Source organism: Chenopodium album, chromosome 13, assembly GCF_948465745.1.
Source record: "Chenopodium album chromosome 13, dcCheAlbu1.1, whole genome shotgun sequence".
NCBI lineage: Eukaryota > Viridiplantae > Streptophyta > Magnoliopsida > Caryophyllales > Amaranthaceae > Chenopodium > Chenopodium album.
In genome coordinates, this window is record NC_137846.1 from 41,541,375 (window position 1) to 41,549,238 (window position 7,864).

The following is a 7,864-nucleotide window of genomic DNA, read 5'->3' on the forward strand; positions in this document are numbered from 1 at the left end:
ACAACTCGGCAAATATTTGGTTAGTAGAAAGAGAAATATATACAAAGAAATAAAGAGAAAACAAAATAGAGAAAAAGTTTGGATTAAAGGGGAATTTGGATTTTCGAAAAAAACGGGAGCCAAAACAACACAAGGTTTCATTAAAAACATCATCATCATCATTTTTTTGAAAAGAGGGGAAGGAACCTTCCAAAAAGACACCTATTGGCCCAAAATTGCGCCCCATGAGAACAAAGCCCTTAAATGAAACAATAAATAAGCACCCCCCACACTTGAACGGAAAACCGTCCTCGGTTTGAACAAAGTGGAGAATGGGGTGGGAGGAAGGGCTAAACTCGGCCCGAGGGCCCTAGTCCTCCATGTGAGAACTAGAGCCCTCTCCATAAGGACGCCACTCGTAGTCGACGTCGATAGGAGGGCCATGGGGGTCCCAACCACCGGTGTAACCCGGTGGAAAACCGCGGTTCCGGTACAACTCTTGTTGGTAGTCCGGAAGAGGGTCAAAGGGAGGGGGCATCTCAAGAGGCTCGGATGTGAACATGGGGTAGTTGGGGTCCCCACGGTAATCACACCCCCCGGTGCCTTGTAATCGTACCCCTCAGAGGTGGGGTAGTTCACTCGGGGGGCCCCTTGAGATTAAGGCTCGGACCAATAGGCCAAACCGGTTGACGGGAAGTGCCGTCAACATGCGGTTCTTCATGAGAAGGAACCGGCCCTTGTTGGGGCGGAAAATACGGATAGTTCACCGGTGGGTCAAAGTGTCCTTGGTTTACATGCCAATCATAAATGTTGGCATTGTAAACCGAGTACCCATCGGCGGCCTCCGTCAACCGGTTTACTTGCATTGAAAGGTTTTGGAAAGCTCGCTCAAGGTTAAAAGAAGAAGAGGAAGAGGCCATACCTCCCTCGCTAGAGGAGGGGACGCGCAAACCTTGGGATCCCTCCCCATACTGAAAACCTTGTAGTTGAAACCCTTGTTATTGTTGTTGTTGTTGATGAAACTGCTGTTGCTGAAATTGCTGTTGTTGTTGGAATTGTTGTTGTTGTTCTTCTTGTTGTTGTTGTTGTTGCTGTTGATGCCGCTCGCGGATGATCATGTTTCGCTCACCTCCAAGAGCGTTGGGAAGGACACCATTGTCCTTAGGAATTTTCCACACATTCCTTGCGTTCCTCTCCAAGGAAGTGCGGCTCGGGAATAGAAGTATGCAATGGTGCTCCCTCTCAACGCACCAATCGTGGAAGTTGTTCACATCATCGGTCGGTTGGATGAAGACCGACTTCCGCATGTAAGAGATGTCCACGAACATATCTCTGTCTTTTCCCACCCTTGTGCAAAAAGGGAAAAGAACTTCACCACCTAGCTTCGAGGCGATCCTTGAAATCATCCCTCCTAAGGCAATCTCTCCCGTCTTGTTCCTATTCTTGATTGCCTCACAACAAGCACAAACCAATACCCCATGTTGAGCCGCCCACTCAACTCCTCCTTTGTGGCAACCCAAAGAGTGAAGAGCTCTTCATGAGAGAGCTTACTCAAATCCTGTTTGCTAAACACCGCAAACCCCAAGATGCGGTGAAGGATGCGGAGTACTGGATGGATAATTTGGCTTGCCACCGAGTACCGAGTACTAAACTCATCCATATCGGTAATTGTCCGCCACCAACGGAAAGCGTCGTACTCGGGGAAGAGCTCGGTGGATGGGGCAAGAAGATCGGCGTCGGGGTTAAAGTCTAGGAGTTCATTTAGACGCCGAAGAGAGATGACATGGCGGGCATTGAAGAGTTGGAAGGAGATTTGGAACTCGTTGTTTCCAACGGGTTCCTTCTCAAAGGAAGCTAGGAACTCGTAGGTGGGTTCCTTGAAGGTTGGGTATTGGCGTTTGATGAACTCACTCATCCCAAGGTTGTCAAGAAGGGACCGAAGGTCCTCATCTATCCCCAAGTCACGCATTGAGCGTTGATAGTAGTGCCGGGTGGGGTTAAGCTTGCGTTTGAGGAGTGTTTGATGGATGGGAGCATGGTGTCGGTTTACAAATTTTAAGGTGGGAAGAGAGGATTGTGCTTGGTTTAGATTTTGAGAGGAAGGTTGGGGTTCATCAACTGATATTCTAGGCTCCTTCCTATTCCGTCTCCTACCACTCATCTTCACCAACTTTACTCACAACCCCAAGAGATACCGAGAACACCACGGAGTTATTCCAACACTCAAAAATACCAAAACCTTCCCACAACAACAACAACAATTGAAGCCTTTGATTTTGCTACCTGAAAAGGGGTTAGGAGCAACAACTTTCCAAGACACAAATATCACAAGCAAGAAACAACTATGAACAACAATAATCCAGGCCAAAATTTGCAATACTCAATCGCTAAAGGGAGAATCACTAGGCAAATTTCAAAATCAAGCATCAAAACTCTCAATCAACATACATTTTCAATCTCTCATACATTAACAATCTTCAATGCTCAAAATCAAACTAGTGATTACTCACACAATTCTCAATATCCGAGTCAAGTAATTGCTAGCCAAATTTCATGAAAACAACAATTTTCATCAACAATACTCATAAATCACCAAGAAAATCTCAACAAAATCCACAATTATAAGCTAAACTATCTCAAAATCACACAAAATTCATACAAGCTCAATTCTTGCTTGACAATCCTAAAACATGATCTCATCTAATGAATTAAGACTACCAAGTACTCAAGGATTAGGATTATACCACAATTGAAGAGCTTGAAGACCTCCAAGAGCCTCACGCACCACCACCTCGACCACCAAAGAGCCACCACGAGTTTGGTGAAAAATGGATGATTTTGAGAGGGGAAAGTGATGAATTTGTGAGAAAAGTGAGGGAATGTAAGGGATTTGGTGAAATTTCGAGGAAATAAGTGAGATTAGAGGAGATTTAGGAGGTTAGGGTTTGAGTTCTTGAGGAGAGAGAGTGAGAATCGTGTTTGGGATGTGAAAATAATGAAGAAAATCGGGGAAATAAGGATGATATCCCTCGATAAACCCAGATCTGCGCGCCCGCGCAAGTGAACTGCGCGCCCGCGAAGATGGCGCACACATGTCGCGCAAAACCTTCTGCCAAAATCTGCATTTTTGCCTTCAATCTGCGCGGGTTCTCCCAGGCTTGCGCGCCCGCACAACCCCCTTCTGCGCACCCGCACAGATGTCGCGCACAAGTTTCTGCCATGATCTGTATTTTTGCCTTCAATCTGCGCGGGTTTTCCCAGGCCTGCGCGCCCGCGCAGATGTCGCGCACAAGTTTCTACCATGATCTGTTTTGCTGAGCTTCCCTGTGCGCGGGTTCTCCCATGCCTGCGCGCCCGCGCACAGGGTCTTCATCAAAAGATTCTCTTTAAATGCTCCTCACTCACTTCCAAGTCTCCAAACCCCAACTTAGCTCCAAATATAACACCAAACGGCCTGCAAAAATAGTCCTTAATTTCACATCTAAACTCCATACAATCATGCTAGATGCACCGTTTATCAAAGACTCAAATACAATCAAAACTCACAAATCCCAATAATCCAAAGTTGTAAATAGAAAAATGAAGGCAACATGAAGAGAAGAAAGTAGAAGAAGGTTAGAAACTCGGGTTGCCTCCCGGAAGCGCTTTTGGTTAGCGTCGTTAGCTCGACGTTCTTCGAGATGATTAAGGAGGGTGGAATTGACGATGCACATCAATTAGAGTAACTGAAATTGGTTTATCACTTGGGGATCCTTCAAAATAAGGCTTGAGGCGGTGGCCGTTGACTTTGAAAGGAGAGTGGCCATCTTGGAAAATTTCATATGCTCCATACGGGAATACCTCCGTAACAATGTATGGCCCACTCCATCTTGATCGGAGCTTGCCCGGGAAGAGCTTCAACCTCGAGTTGAAGAGGAGTACCTTTTGCCCTTTGACAAAATCTTTCTTGATGATTTGAGCGTCGTGCCACGCTTTTGATCTTGCCTTATACATACTTGCATTCTCATAGGCACTCAACCTCAACTCCTCTAGCTCATGCAACTCTAAAAGCCTTTGCTCCCCCGCACTATGGAGATCCAAGTTGATTTGCTTGATCGCCCAATGAGCACGATGCTCCATCTCCACGGGCAAATGACAATTCTTCCCATATACAAGCTTGTAAGGGGTGGTCCCAATTGGCGTCTTGAAGGCGATCCTATAAGCCCATAGAGAATCAATGAGCTTAGAGGACCAATCCTTCCTCGTTCTGGCAACTGTCTTCTCCAAGATCATTTTGAGCTCTCTATTTGTGACCTCCGCTTGACCACTTGTTTGGGGGTGATAAGCAAGCCCCCGCTTGTGAGATACCCCATATTTCTCAAGTAGTCGCACGAAGGTGTGGTGCTTGAAATGTGACCCCCCGTCACTAATAATCGCTCTTGGAACACCGAATCTTGGGAAGATCACTTTCTTGAAAAGGTTAACCACCACCTTTGAGTCATTTGTTGGAGAAGCTACGGCCTCCGCCCATTTGGACACGTAGTCAACGGGAACCAAAATATATTTGTTCCCATTTGAGGAGATAAAAGGGCCCATGAAATCTATCGTCCACACATCGAAAACTTCAAGCTCAAGGATGGGGTTTTGTGGCATTTCATCCCTTCTCGAAATATTCCCCACCCTTTGACATCTATCGCAGGTCTTGACAAATATCCAAGAATCCTTAAATAAAGAAGGCCAAAAGAGCATTGATTGAAGAACTTTTGAGGCGGTTTTCTGAGCACTCATATGCCCACCACAAGGAGAAGAATGACACATATGGAGAACACTTTGAAACTCGTTGTTGGGGACGCATCTCCTCAACAACCCATCAACCCCTCTCTTCAACAAAATCGATTCATCCCAAATATATCTCTTTGCCTCGTGCTTGAGCTTTCGACGTTGTTGTGAAGTGAAATTCAGAGGTATGGCACCACAACCCAAGTAATTCACAATATCCGCATAACATGGAGCCGACTTCACCTCAAGAACATATAGCACATCATCCCTTAGAGCATCCTCTATTGGCAAACCATCATCCTTGAACCTTGCACCGCCCAACCTTGAAAGGTGATCCGCCACCACATTCTCGGCTCCCTTCTTGTCTCTCATTTCATAATCAAAGTCTTGGAGAACTAAAACCCATCTCAACAACTTGGTTTAGCTTCCTTCTTCCCTATCAAATATTTGAGATCCGAATGGTCGGTGTACACAATTGTCCTAGAACCAATGAGGTAGGTTCTAAACTTCTCAAATGAGTGAATAACCGCTAAGAATTCCTTCTCGGTGGTTGTGTTGTTTCGTTGGGCATCATTGAGAGTTTTGGACAAATAATGTATGACATGAAGCTTCCCATCCTTCTGTTTCCCAAGAACCAAACCAATAGCCTCGTCGCTTGCATCGCACATGAGCTCAAATGGAAGAGACCAATCCGGACCTTGGACAATAGGGGCGGTGCAAAGGGCCTCTTTCAACCTACAAAAAGATTCTTGACAAGCATCATCAAATACAAACTCTTTATCTTGTTGCAATAGGGATGTGAGAGGCTTTGCAATCAAAGAAAAGTCTTTTATAAAACGCCGATAGAACCCGGCATGGCCAAGAAAAGATCTCACTTCCCTCACGTTGGTGGGGGGAGGAAGTTTCTCAATGACCTCTACATTGGCTCTATCAACCTCAATGCCGGCATGGGAAATTTTGTGCCTAAGAACAATCCCACTTTCTACCATAAAATGGTGAAGGAGTTATGTCTTCGTCGTGTGCAATTACTAGATATATAATTGGATCAAATTATGGAGATAATTAAGTCCGGACGTTTGGGTCGTCGTTTTGCCATAGCTAGAGGTACTTACGATCTTTGGACTAGTAAAATAGGCGAAAGCCTAATTGGACGGATCCTATAAGGTCACACAAAGGGGCTAGATCGAGCATTAGAGGACGAGGCCCATCATGGGCCTCATCACTCTAGGTGGCCGGCCATATGGGGCTTTAAGAGGCTATTGGGCTTCGTGCCCTAGTCTAATTATAATGAGATTATAAATAGACTAGGTGCCTAGGTTTGCAAGTAAGGAATTTACTGATCATTTAGATCAAACCCTAATTAGCAAACACGAAACCAACCCCTTCTCATACTCCCTCTCTCACGGCTCTCTCCTCCTCCTAGGCGCGGTGGTGTCTCGTGGTGGTGGTGGTTCGTGCGGTGGTCGGTTGTCCGAAAAGGTGGTGATCGCGGTTTTCCTCAATCACTCGACCAATCTAGTATTGGTGGACGGCTCGTTCGAATCTCGTGGACTAAGTAGAGGAGCAACACTTGGGGCTCTATTCTCTCCCTGATTTTCCTGTCAAATAGCTTCATGGAATTCGCGCTTCAAAGGTATGATTATGTGTCTTGTGTGTTATGCATGCGATCCTTGGTTTAGGTACTCTATTGAATATGATTCATATATATTATTTCCGCTGCGTAGTACCTATAAACTCCTACAAATGGCACTTTTCCCAATTCAACACGAGGTTAGCCCTCTCACATCTTTCCAAGCAACGAGATAAATTAGATAGACAATCTTCATAGGTGGCTCCTCCAACGGAGAAGTCATCCATAAAGACTTCTATCTCATCCTCAATCATATCACTGAAAATAGACATCATATAACGTTGGAATGTTACGGGAGCATTACAAAGCCCGAAAGGCATCCTACGATACGCATAAGTACCGTAGGGACATGTGAAAGTCGTCTTCTCTTGATCCTTGGGGTCAATCGGGATTTGGAAAAATCCCGAATAACCATCAAGGAAACAATAGAAGGAATTCTTTGTAAGCCTCTCCAACATTTGATCAATGAACGGTAATGGAAAATGATCTTTGCATGTACTTGTGTTAAGTTGGCGATAGTCAATGCACATGCGCCAACCGGTTACAAGCCTAGTGGGAACTACCGTCATTCCCTCTTTCTTAGGCACAACTTGCACGGGAGATACCCAATCACTATGAACAATTGGGTATATAATTCCCGCATCAAGAAGCTTAGCCACTTCCTTCCGCACGACCTCTTGCATGGAAGGGTTAAGCTTCCTTTGTCTTTGCCTAACGGGTTTGGCATCTCCCTCTAGATCAATTTTGTGCATGCATAAAGAAGGACTTATACCTTTGATGTCATCAATGGTATAGCCTAAAGCTTTCTTGTGTTTTTTCAAAACATTGATCAAGAGGGAGGTTTGCTCCTCCGTTAGGTTGGAATTAACAATTACGGGGAAAGACTCATTAGAACCAAGAAATACATACCTCAAGCCCAAAGGTAGAGGTTTCAAGTCTACCTTTGGTGCTCCCTTACCATTGGTGCTCTCCTCTCTTTCCTCAACTTGAAAGAGATCATGGGTGTGAAAAGCCTCTTCCTCCATGCTCTCATCCATGCACCCGCTCTTGCTTTCCTGTAGCAAATCCTCATAGAATTGAATGTCGTCCTTGTGAGCACCTAGCTTAGAATCATTCAACAATACGCTTTCTAGGGGATCGTTAGAAGCATGCAAATGGGAACGAGAAAATTCACTAAGCATGGTATCTAGAACATCTACTCTAAAGCATTCACCACTTGAGGAAGGTTGTTGCATGACATTATTCAAATCAAACTCAATTGAATCATTGTCAATTTTCAAAGATATTTTACCCTCCTTCACATCAATGATGGCCCTAGAGGTGGCTAAAAACGGCCTACCCAAGATAATAAAAATCCTCTCATCCTCATCCATCTCTAGCACATAAAAATCCACGGGGAATGTGAACTTTCCTACCCTAAGGGGAATGTCCTCAACCTTACCCATGGGAAACTTAATGGACCGATCCACTAGTTGGAGAGTAATGTTAGTGGGGGAA